The 11,478-nt window shown below is 39.7% G+C and overlaps 1 pseudogene; it reads right to left on the bottom strand.

Annotated features, from left to right (window-relative positions):
* Positions 1-6,264: 6,264 nt before the first annotated feature.
* Positions 6,265-10,785, bottom strand: LOC101445276 (ADP/ATP translocase 3-like; annotated as a pseudogene).
* Between the last annotated feature and the right edge of the window lie 693 nt (positions 10,786-11,478).

Genomic DNA, 11,478 nt, shown 5'->3' with positions numbered 1-11,478 from the left:
TAGCAGATTCAGAAGTTGTAGGGAAAAGAAAAAGAACAAAAAAGAATACAGGGCTTTTTTCCCCCTTGTTAGGTTTAATAAATAAAAAGAAAGACAAAAAAAAAATTAGGATGAGAATGGGAAAGAATTGAAAGAAAGAAAAAAAAAAAACAAGGAAAAAAAACCCACCCTTTCATGGTCTGTATAAAATTGACTCTTAAAATGGTACAAGAACCATATGGGACAAAGGAATTATCAAAAGTAGATTATTAACATTATTTGTAGTAACCACAAGCAATGCATTCTGACATTTTAATGTCAAAGGTACATCATGTATTTTTCATTCCTTAAAAAATCTCTTTTGCAGCTCCAATCCATGGTAGAATGTTGCTGGCCATAATCAGTTTGAGAATGTCACTGGCACCAGTGGACAACCACTCCTTTTAGAGTGCCAAGGGCAAAACAGTGAGACAGTGCAAGAAAAAGTTTAATGGAGGTTGGCTGGTATGCCCAGGAGTAAATCTTCCACTATAGGTGCTTAGAGTATAGAGATTTGACCTAAGGAAGTGTGAATTCATTTCAGTAGAGAACTGTGAGTGGGAATTTGGTAGGCTATTTATTAAGCACCTATAACATGGTAGGCATTGTCCAGGAAAGGAGAGATAAGATGAATGCTGCATGGTTCTTGCCCCTGGACAAGAATAAAAAACATCAGTAAAAATCGAGGTAGTATTGAGCAGTGTGGGCAAATGTCAGTTTCCTCAAGACCGGGAATCCAAATTACTGGCTGGACTCTACAAGACCAGCATGAAGATCTTAAACAAGTTACATATCCCTTTGAACCTTAGTTTCTTCACTTGTTAAATGGCAATAATATCTACTTTTGAAATTTGGGATTATATAAGATAATGAAAGCAAACAGCTTTTGTCTGGTTCGTGGCAATTTCTCAATAAATAGCAAATCAATTCCAAGTTCAAATGGTGCTTCCTCTTGAATCCTTCCCAAATGTCTACAAACAGGCCCCCAGTCTTCTTCTGCAATGCTTCCACTGCTCTCCATTATATTACTATCTTATCATAATTTTCAGCAAGTCCGTTTTTATACTAGTGGGTCTTAACCAGGGGAGATTTTCCCATAGGGGACATTTGACAACATCTGGACATATTAAAGATTTCAGGACTGGGGAGGGAGTGGGCTGATAGTGGGGTCTAGTAGGCAGAGGCCAGGGATGATGTTAAATTTACTACAACGTACAGAACAGCACCCACAACCTAACATTATCAGGTCCAATTGTAAACAGTATAACAACAAGCAATGAGCACTCAGATCTTGATTCCTAATAAAAGAATGCAAGTTTCTTGGACAAAATGCTGAATCTAGAATTGGGACAGGAAATATACAAGATAAGTATCTTGTAGTACAGAAAATAAGGAGCCCTCAAAAAACTAAAACAAAAACACAGGTGAGCGTATGTCAAAAGGACAAAAGAGCCATCTGAAAGTGTTTCCAGTGAGCAAAGCTGAACAATTTGAGCAACAAACATATAGAAGGCAGTATTGGATTATAACTCAGAAGATAAAATAAATATCCATGAGTCCATATTTGACCCGGCCCGCAGGTCAAACGAACCGGCACCTGAAAAAGGGAGTGGGAATTGGGGGACAAGAGGCGAGAGAAACGGAGACAAGACAGGATTCTGATCAAGTCTCCGTTTATTGAGGGTAGAGCATCAGAATATATACTAAGGGGAGGGTATTAGCAGGGGGTGATAGGCTGATGAAGTGGCTCTTCCATATTAGGCAATAAAATGCTGTTACACCACTTGCTATAGGTTGCGAGTCTTCAATATTGGTCATGGCTTCAACATCTTGTTGCGCATGTGCGACACTTTTTGCCCGGGAAACTGGGGAAAGAGGAAGAAGAAGGCGGAAGCACAGGGGTGGAGTAGGCATACTTATGAAAACCGCCAAGTTGCTGGAGACCGCAAATGCACATAGCTCCGGGCGGCTCCCCACACATATTGATATAGATAAAGAATTGACACATAAATGAAGGAGAAGAGACAAATTTCTGGTACACAGGAATTTCAAATTTATGTAGATACTGCACCCCAAGGAAAAATCCCTACACTCATTCCTTGCTGTACATAGTGACTTTCTTCTAAAGAGTACAACATGAACAGAGGGGGAAAGAGTAACTTTACTATGGAGAAATCTGACAAACACTATCTCAACCAGTTGATCAAGGTCAACATCAATAATAATGTCATATTGATAGTGTATGTATGCTAACTCCAGTCTAATCATGAGAAAAACACCAGACAAATCTCAACTGAGGGACAGTCTACAAAATATCTGTATAGTGTCCTCAAAACTGTCAAAGTCATAGAAAACAAGAAAAGTCTAAAAAATTGTCACAGCCAAAAGGACCCTAAAGAGACTTAACAACTAAATGTAACATGGTATCTGGATGGGATCTTGGAGCAGAAAAAGAACACTAGGGAAAAACAAAGGAAATTTGAATATGGTGTATCTTTTAGTTAATAATAATGTACCAAAATTGGTCTATTAATTGTAACAAATGAAATATAATAATGTAAAATATTAATAACAGGGGAAACTGGGTGAAAAGTATATAAGAACTATCTGTAGTGTTCGCAATTATTCTAAAATTTCTCCTTAAATGTTTATGTGAAGCTAGAAGCTGTCGCCAGAACCTAAACAAGTATCTGCATTGGTCCCTCAGGGATTCCTGGTTCTTTATATCTGGGTAGATGCTAAGTGAGGCCAGAAGCCACTGTCTCTAAGAGAGCTGAAGCAGAAGCTAGCATCTTCCTTGGGCTCAGGGATCCACTAGAACATGAAACATCCATATACAAAAGAATGAAATAAAGAGTCACTGGCTGTTTAATCCCAGTGGATGCCAGTGGGAGAGCAGAAGCCACTGCTGAGAGGACCCAAACCAAGAAGGTGTGCCTGTGCTAGACCCTCAGGAATCTGCCTAGACCCGGAGATGCCCACACATGAAAGGAAGGAAAGAAGGAAGGAAGAAAAGAAAGAAGGAGGGAGGGAGGGAAAGGAGGGAAGGAGGTGGGGAGGAAGGAAGGAGGGAAGGAAGGAAGGAAGGAGAGAAGGAAGGAGGGAAGGAAGGAAGGAAGTTGCACTGGCTCTTTGTGTCCTAATGGATACCGGTGGGAGGCTGGAGGCCCCTGCTGCCCAGAAGGTGGAATCTGAGGCCACCCTCCAAGGGCTGGTCCCTCAGGGATCCCCCAGACAGAACTCTAACCTCAACCTCAACCTCAACTTTTGGAGGATAAGGTTTCCTCTGCCAGTGCTGCGGGGCTGAGGAATGGGGTCTGAAAGAAACTGTTGGTTTAGCCATTTCACTTACAAAAGCTGAACCAGTGGCAACCTCTCACTTCTTTCCTCATTCCTATGAATGTCCAATCTGGTATCAGGGTTACCAATTCCACCCTTTTGCATCTGTACTTGGTATCACTTTGTGCTTTTCTTGTGTACGTTTGTAGGCTCACTGTAGTTGCAAGTCCTCAAAGACGGGCCCGCAAATGAACCATGCTTCTCTGTAGTCATGTATAGTCACGTCCCCTTAAATCTGGGACTTGTTTTGTTTGTTTTTGTTTTTTGTTTTGTTTTGTTTTTGGAAATGTTAGTTTTTTATTTTTAAAGTAGCTTTAGATTACATAAATGTTACATCAAAAATTTAGGGGATTCCCATATACCCCATCTCTCCCCCTGCCACACTTTCTCACATCAGCAACATCTTTCATTACTGTGCTACATTTGTTACAATTGATGAACACATATTAAAACATCGCTACTAACCATGGAATATAGCTTACATTATAGTTTTCACTTTGTCCTGCACTATTTTACAGGTTTTGACAGAATGTATAATGGCCTGTATCCATCATTGCAGTATCAAGCAGGACAATTCCATGTCCCAAAATGCCCTCATGTTATATCTATTCTTCCCTCTCCCTCCCCTCAGGACCTCCGGTGACCACTGCCTTTATCAATCACACAAGATTTTCCATTTCTAGAAGAGTAATAAATCTATAATAGAATAATAATGTCTACTTTAGTCCATTGTTCATTCCCCAATTTTGAAGATTTGGGGATGGTGATGCCCACTCTTTCTTATTGAGAGGGTGCTTAGATGCCATTGGGGCAGTTGGATGGAACTGTCTTGCTTGCAGTTGCAGACACTCTCTGTTCTTGGGATTGGCATTGTCCATCATCATCTCTTGCTAGTTGCCCTGGGTGAGTCCAGTGAACTGGAGAATAGGTGTTACAATTCTGCTGAGATTCGGGACTCAACTGGCACATGAATGTACCAAAGATTTAAGTCTCTGGGACATATATTTAACAAGTATAGTGCTAATTATAGGTTCAAATAAAAGGGACAGGAGAACCATGTGTAGGGAAACTGTAAATGAGTCTAACTCTCTTACACTGGGAACCATAAATTCCAAAGTAAGACCCTCTGATGGGGTGCAAATTCCTGAGCCTGTCTGCCCTGCTTATAGTGTCTAGATGTCTCTAGAGCCCTCAGGAGACTATTTGAGGAAATGTTTACTGTGGCAGTCAAAGAGATCTTACTGAGATGTGTATAAATGTAAACTCTGAAATGACCTCCTGACTCACTTTGAAATCTCTTAGCCATAAAAATTCAATTTATTTAATATTTCCCCCTTTTGGTTAAGGTCTTTTTCCAAATGCATCACTAGTTAGTGCTTGGTAATAATCCCTAGGTTCGAAGGAGTCTCATCCCCGGGAGTCATGTCCTACGCCGAGGTGGGTGGGAGGAAGGTAGTGCATTAATTGCTGAGTTTGGCTTAGAGAGAGGCCACATGTGAGCAACAAGGAGGCTTTCAGGTGGTAATTTCTAGGCAATAGATAGTACTAGGCTAAGTTTCAATTTCACAAGAAAAGGTTCGTAGGTACAACCATCATTATTAAGGACCTGGCATAATGGTCTTTGTTACTTGTTTTTGACTAATACTTTGTGATGGCCAAGGCTTGGCGGTAAGAAGATTTGTGATTTCCACCTGGATCTCTTGGAGTGCTTGTTCTGGTGAGCCACCATGTAAGAGTCTAAACACACCAAGATCTCCATATTACTAAGAGCCCAAGCTACTACTTGTAGAGGCCTTATGGAGAGAGAGAGAGAGAATGTCCAGCCATCCCCCTGCTTTTCCAGACATTGGAGTTGATGCTCACAAACATATGTGTAAAGAAACTACCTTTGGTGTCCAGGGTACTCAATCCTACAGATAACTTCAGTCTCAGTCTCCATCTGACTGCAATAGTATGAGAGAAGCCAAGCAAGAACTATCTAGATGAGCACAATTTACACATGAAACCATGAGAAAACAAAATAAATAACTGGTTTAAGACCCTAATTTTAGGGGTGGTTTGCAACTGACCAATAGATAACCAGAACAGTCACACAGTGCTTTTTACTTAGGCATTCAAGAAAACTGAAAAAGGGGCTTCTGCAATATAGAAAGAAAACAGCAGAGGGATTTTCTTTTTTAACACTCAGATTATTTCCAATAAAAATAACTTTACCATTAAGCAAATTTCATAGGATAATAGGGTTTTTAATTAGATATACTAAAGGTAAAAAAGAAATGCAACTAGTATACAACACAGTAAGGTCAAACATGGGTGGGAGAAGGAAGAGTAAAGGTGGAAAGAAACAGATTAGCTCTGATTTATTATATATATGTATCTGAAAATGTGTATTTTCTACTTTAATATTATTAACAATAATATTAAGGTTTACTGAATGCTAGGCATCAGTCTTTTTTTTTATTATGAGTGTCCTGCTTATTATTTTGAAGCAGAGTGCCTAACATAGAACATAATTTCAAATACCCAGCAGTGCAAAAGGAGACAGTGCTTAAATACAAATAGGAGACATGATTTTTTAATAAATAAATACTTAAATACAACTGGGAGTCCTACAAGTATTTGGACTAGAGGGTTTCTAGGTCTGCATAGCTGAGCTACCTCACCCATGGACCCACTATGATGGTCCCAATTCCTCTCCCCGCAATAATCAATATATAGAATCAGCAGTGCTAATGGTCAAATGTGATCACAAAAAGCCCCTTTCCTGGACCTTTCCCCAATCCTCTGCAGACATGATCTGGCCTGACTAAAAATGGCAGGAATTTCTTGAAGGTCAATGGTCCATAACAAGTAAGTTAGGATTCTATGTGATTCTCTCAGTTCCCATTTCTAGTAAGACAGGCACACTTAGATGACTTTCTTCAATTCATCATAGAGGGCCAGCACAAAGGCCCACCCATGCCTCTGAGAACATTAGATCATGCACCATTGAAGAAGGTTTTCCACCTTCATCTCTGAAAATCTTCTTCCAGCAATCAACAGTATAGGTATGCATAGTGTCAGCTCCTTTGCACCCAGACTGTATCATCATCCCCTACCTCACGGTCTGAGTGGCCATCCAGCTCATCTTGATGTGTGCATTCTTGTGATCAGGGAGCATACTTTTGGCCTTATCATACATGCCAAAATAGGCTGCCCTGTAGATGATGATGACTTGTACCAAGATATTGAAGTCCTGGTACAACAGGTCAGACTTGGTGATGTTCACCAGACAGTCTCCCAGGCCTTTGAATTCTGTTTCTGAGCCAGATTTCCCAACATCAGCTGCCAAGGGGGTTCTGGTGAAATCCAGTGGGTAGACAAAGCAGAGAGAAGTGGCTCCAGTCACCCCACTGGAGGCCAAGTTGCCAGCAAAATACTTCCAAAACTGTGTGTTCTTGTCTGTACCACCCAAAAGAACCTATTTATACTTACCCTTAAAGGCAAAGTTGAGGGCTTGGGTAGGGAAATAGTGGATGACATTGGCCAAATTACCCCTCCAGAAGGAAAGAATGCTCTGCTCCTTGGGAATGCAGACTACACAGTCCACGCTGCCTTTGTACTGTTTGTCAGCAACAATGTGTTTACTAGCGTGTTGTATCTGCTACAGCAGCTTGATGCATTCAATGGGGACATCCCATCTTGGAGATGGCAGCTGTGATCCAGCCTGTGGGCAGTCCTTGGTGAAGGAAATGGCCTATTCTGTCCAGAGGGGGTGCAGGACCATTGGAAACCCCGAGAGCTGGCAGGGTTGGGTTGCAGGCCCAGTGCAGCTGCCGGCACTAAAAAGGAGCATCAGTCTTTAGACACTTTATGTGTGTATTAACCTCACAGAAATTGCATTAGATGAGTACTACTTTCACCCCAATTTTACAGATAAGGAAACTATGTCTCAGAGATCTGCCCAAGGTCACACAACTATACATGTGGCTTGGATTGCACGTTGGCAGTCTGACTCCTGAGCCCACTTTCTTAGCATAATCTAGCAGAGAAGATAAGCACAATCATACAAATAAATATGTGTAATTACAAACTATTAAAAGAGCAATAAAGCAAAGTAGAGGGCACTGTGTTTATAAAACAAATGTCTGGCCAAGTTTGGAAGTTCAGGAAGGGGTCAGGTGGGCCTGATAAGTAACTGACTCATAAACCATAAAAAGGCAGATCTGAGACAGTTCATATAATTGGCTGTTAGTCCAGTGTTGTCCTGACAGCTCTGATTTGTCCTGACAGCTCTGATTTGTATGGCTATGCCAGGGAGAGCTTTGCTGGGAGTCACCAGATTGGTAGTGATGGGGTGTCTCAGTGTAGAACAGTGAGTGGGAAGGCACTGGTAGAGAAGAAAAGGAACACTAACTTATTTAATTATGCTTCTCTTAATTTACCAAAAAATCCTCACAAAGTTATCCAATCTTGTGATCTCTATCTACCCTTTTCCCATCCTCCTTGACTTACACTATCAAGCTTCTGTCCTCATCAGTCTTCAGAAGATACTCCTCATCACCAATGACCCTCATCCCACCAATTCTATTGGTCAATTCTCAGTCTTCATTCTTTCAAGTTACCAGCAGCATTTGACAGAGATGACCACTCCTTCTTGAAACATTTTCCATGCTTGCCTTACAGATACCAGACTCTCTGAGTTTTCCACCTACTCTATTGGTTATTCACTTCTTCCATCCTCTGTTTTGGAGCCTCCCCTCATTCTGAACTTTAAATAATGAAACACCCTAGGGCTTAGTCCTTGAACTTATTCTCTTTCCCATCTACACTCTCTCCCTATGTGATTTCAACCAGTTTTGTAGCTTTAAATACCATCAAAATGCTGATAACTCCCAAATGTACATTTCTATCTAGACCTTACTTGTCCCCTGAACCGAAGACCTGTGTATCCAACTGCCTATTGGATATATCCATTTAGATAGGTAGGAGTGCAGATTTTGGATGTAGGCCCATAACTCTGTTATGACTTTGTGTCCAGCAAAAGACATGTTTGTATCCTAACCTTCAGTTCTATAAATGTGGCCTTACTTGGAAATAGGGTCTTTGAAGACGTGGTTAGTTAAGAGGAGTTCAAACTGTATTACAGTGGGCCCCAACTCATTATGACTGGTGTCCTTGTAAGAAGAGGTGAACTTGGACATAAAGCAGACAGACACTGGAGAGAAGGCTATATGAAGGAAGAGTGGACAGAGATTGGAGTGATATATCTACAAACCCAGGAATGCCAATGATTGATGGCAAAAAACAAAAACCAGCTAGCAAAGATTCTCTCCTACAGGTTTCAGATTGTACATAGCCTGGCTAACACCTTGATTTCAGATTTCTAGCCTCAAGAACTGTGAGACAATAAATTTCAGTTGTTTTAAGCCACCAAATTTGTGGTGATTTTTTAATGGCAGCCCTAGGAAACTAGGACAGCTCCTTAGATTCAGACCATAATTTTGCCTTGTACAAGTTGGGCACAATATATGTAACTATTTTGTACTCAACTTTCCTCAATTGAAAAATGGGCATAATATTATTAATCTATCTCATAGGATTGCTTTAATGAGTTAATAGATTTAAAGCATATCTTAGGACAGTGTCTAGTATCTTCTATGTGGTATATTTTTAGCTATAGATAGGCATCTCAAACCAAGAGTTACTTCCTACACATGTGTGCATGCACCCACAAACATACACACACAAATTGCAACTAACCATCCTAGTATATGGCGTCCCCAGTCACTCAGTTGCTTAAGCTAAAAATTTGCTTAAGCCATAAATGACAATCCTCTACTCTTACAGTCACCAGATTATCAGCAAATCCTTTCAACACCACCTTTAAATACATCAAATACATTTCAGTACATCTCAGCACTCCACTACTGTCTGAGTTACCAAGTTCTCTTGCCTGGCATATTCCAAGAGCCTACTAAAGCTCCCTCCATTTCCAGACATGCTCCATAAAGTCTATTCTCCCCATTGCTGTCAAAGTGATTTGGTAAAACTTAAGTTGTTTTACTCTTTTGTTTAAAATCCTTCCCAGGGCACTTCCACTGATTTCCCACAGCACTCAGAGTAAAATCCAAAGTCTTTATAGCCAACAAGTTCTGGCCTTCTCCATTATGCACACATACACATCATTCCTGGTTTCATCACACATCTCCCTTGTTCGCTTCATACTGGAAACCTTGTCTGGCTCAAACATGCCATGTATATTCCCCAGAGATCAATTTGATGTGGTTCCTCTCTGTCAGGTTTCAGCTTAAATGTCACCTTATCAATGTTTTTTTTCTGGGTCTTTCTATATAAAATAGCATAGCAGCCCATGCATTCTCTAACCTCTGATCCTCTTTAGCACTCATCACCCCTATTTTGTATTTAGTTGTTATTGTCCTGATCCAGTTTTCCAATCTGTGTCTCTTAACAGGTGAATTTAATCCATTGACATTCAGTGTTATTACTTTCAAGGAATTACTTATATTAGTCATATTTTCTTTGGATTTGTGTTTGTCATATTTTGTTTGATTTATTTTTTTCTCTTTTTGTCTTTTTAGTTGTTCTTACACTCTCCTCCAACTCTGTCTCTCCTGTTTTTTCTTTCCACCTGCATAACTTCTTTTCGTATTTCTTGAAGGCAGGTTTCTTGTTGGCACACTCTCTTGGTTTCTGTTTATCTGTGAATATTTTGAACTCTCCATCATTTTTGAATGCTAGCTTTGCTGAATAGAATATTCTTGGTTGGAAATTTTCTTCTTTTAGTACCTTGACTATATCATACCACTGCCTTCTTGCCTCCATGGTTTCAGATGAGAAATCAGCACTTAAACTTATGGAGCCTCCTTTGTATGTGATGGATCCCTTTTTTCTTGCTGCTTTTACTATTTTCTCTTTGTCTTGAGCATTGGATAATTTGATAAGTATAAGTCTTGGGGTAGGCCTGTTGGGATTTATGCTGTTTGGGGTATGTTGTACTTCCTGGACATGTACACCTATCTCCCTCAATAGGTTTGGGAAGTTTTCAGCCATTATTTCCTCCAACACCCCTTCTGTTCCCTTTCCTTTCTCTTCTCCTTCTGGGATGCCTATAATATATATGTTTGTACATTTTGTGTTGTCATTCAGGTTCTTAAGTTCCTGCTGGATTTTTTCTATCTTTTTATTGCTCAATTCTACTATTTGTTTGATTTCAGATGTACTGTCTTCCACATCACTAATTCTCTCCTCTGCCTCTTCAAATTTGCTGTGATTTGCTGAGAGTATATTTTTGATTTCTCGAATTGTGCTGTTCGTCACCATTATATCCATTATCTTTTTGTGCATGATTACAATTTCTTCTGTATGCTCTCCAAGTGTTTTCTTAATATCCTTAATCTCTTCATTCACGTCATTAAATTGGTCCATTGTATATGTTTTGAGAGCTTTGATTAGTTGTTTGATATTCTACTTCTCTACTTGGTTTTTAGTTTTTTCATTGGATTGGGCCATGTTTTCCTGATTATTGTTATGGTTTGTAGTTTTTTGTTGCTGTCTGGTCATCATTTTATCTTGATGGGCTTATTCAGTTGATTAGCTTCTTCACCTAGTCTCAGGTTTTAATTAGTTGTTTTTGTGTGTGTGTGTGTTAAGTCTTCTCTTTGTCACTTTGTTCTTCTTGTTCTATTTCCTTGTTGTTGGCTAAGGTCCCTTGAAGGAAAATATTAGGGCCAGAGAAAGCAATAGGGGTAAGAAAAGAAAAAGTATAATAGTAGTATTGATAGTAAATGTTAGCAGAAGAACTATGTGAGATCTAGGAGAATGGATATTAAACTCATGTAAGCTGTATTGAGTTATAACAGTAAAAAAGTGGAGTATCTATAATAAGATAGTAAACTGAATATGGGAAGGAATATAGTATGAATTAAAAGGCCAGTGTGGTCAGGAGAGAGGGAAAGGAAAAAGAAAGGACAATAATATAAAGAGTGAACAAAAGATAGAAAACAGAATAGACGTATTAGAAATAAAAAGTCAGAAACATTGGGGGCTAAGCAAAGAGAGATGGAATGTAAGAGAAACAATAAATGATGGAGGATAGAAAGATGTAAAGGAAAGGGGATA

This window comes from Dasypus novemcinctus, chromosome 11 (assembly GCF_030445035.2).
Source record: "Dasypus novemcinctus isolate mDasNov1 chromosome 11, mDasNov1.1.hap2, whole genome shotgun sequence".
In the NCBI taxonomy this organism is placed as follows: Eukaryota; Metazoa; Chordata; class Mammalia; order Cingulata; family Dasypodidae; genus Dasypus; species Dasypus novemcinctus.
Note: the sequence above shows the minus strand (reverse complement) of the source record. Positions and strands in the feature narration are given on the sequence as shown.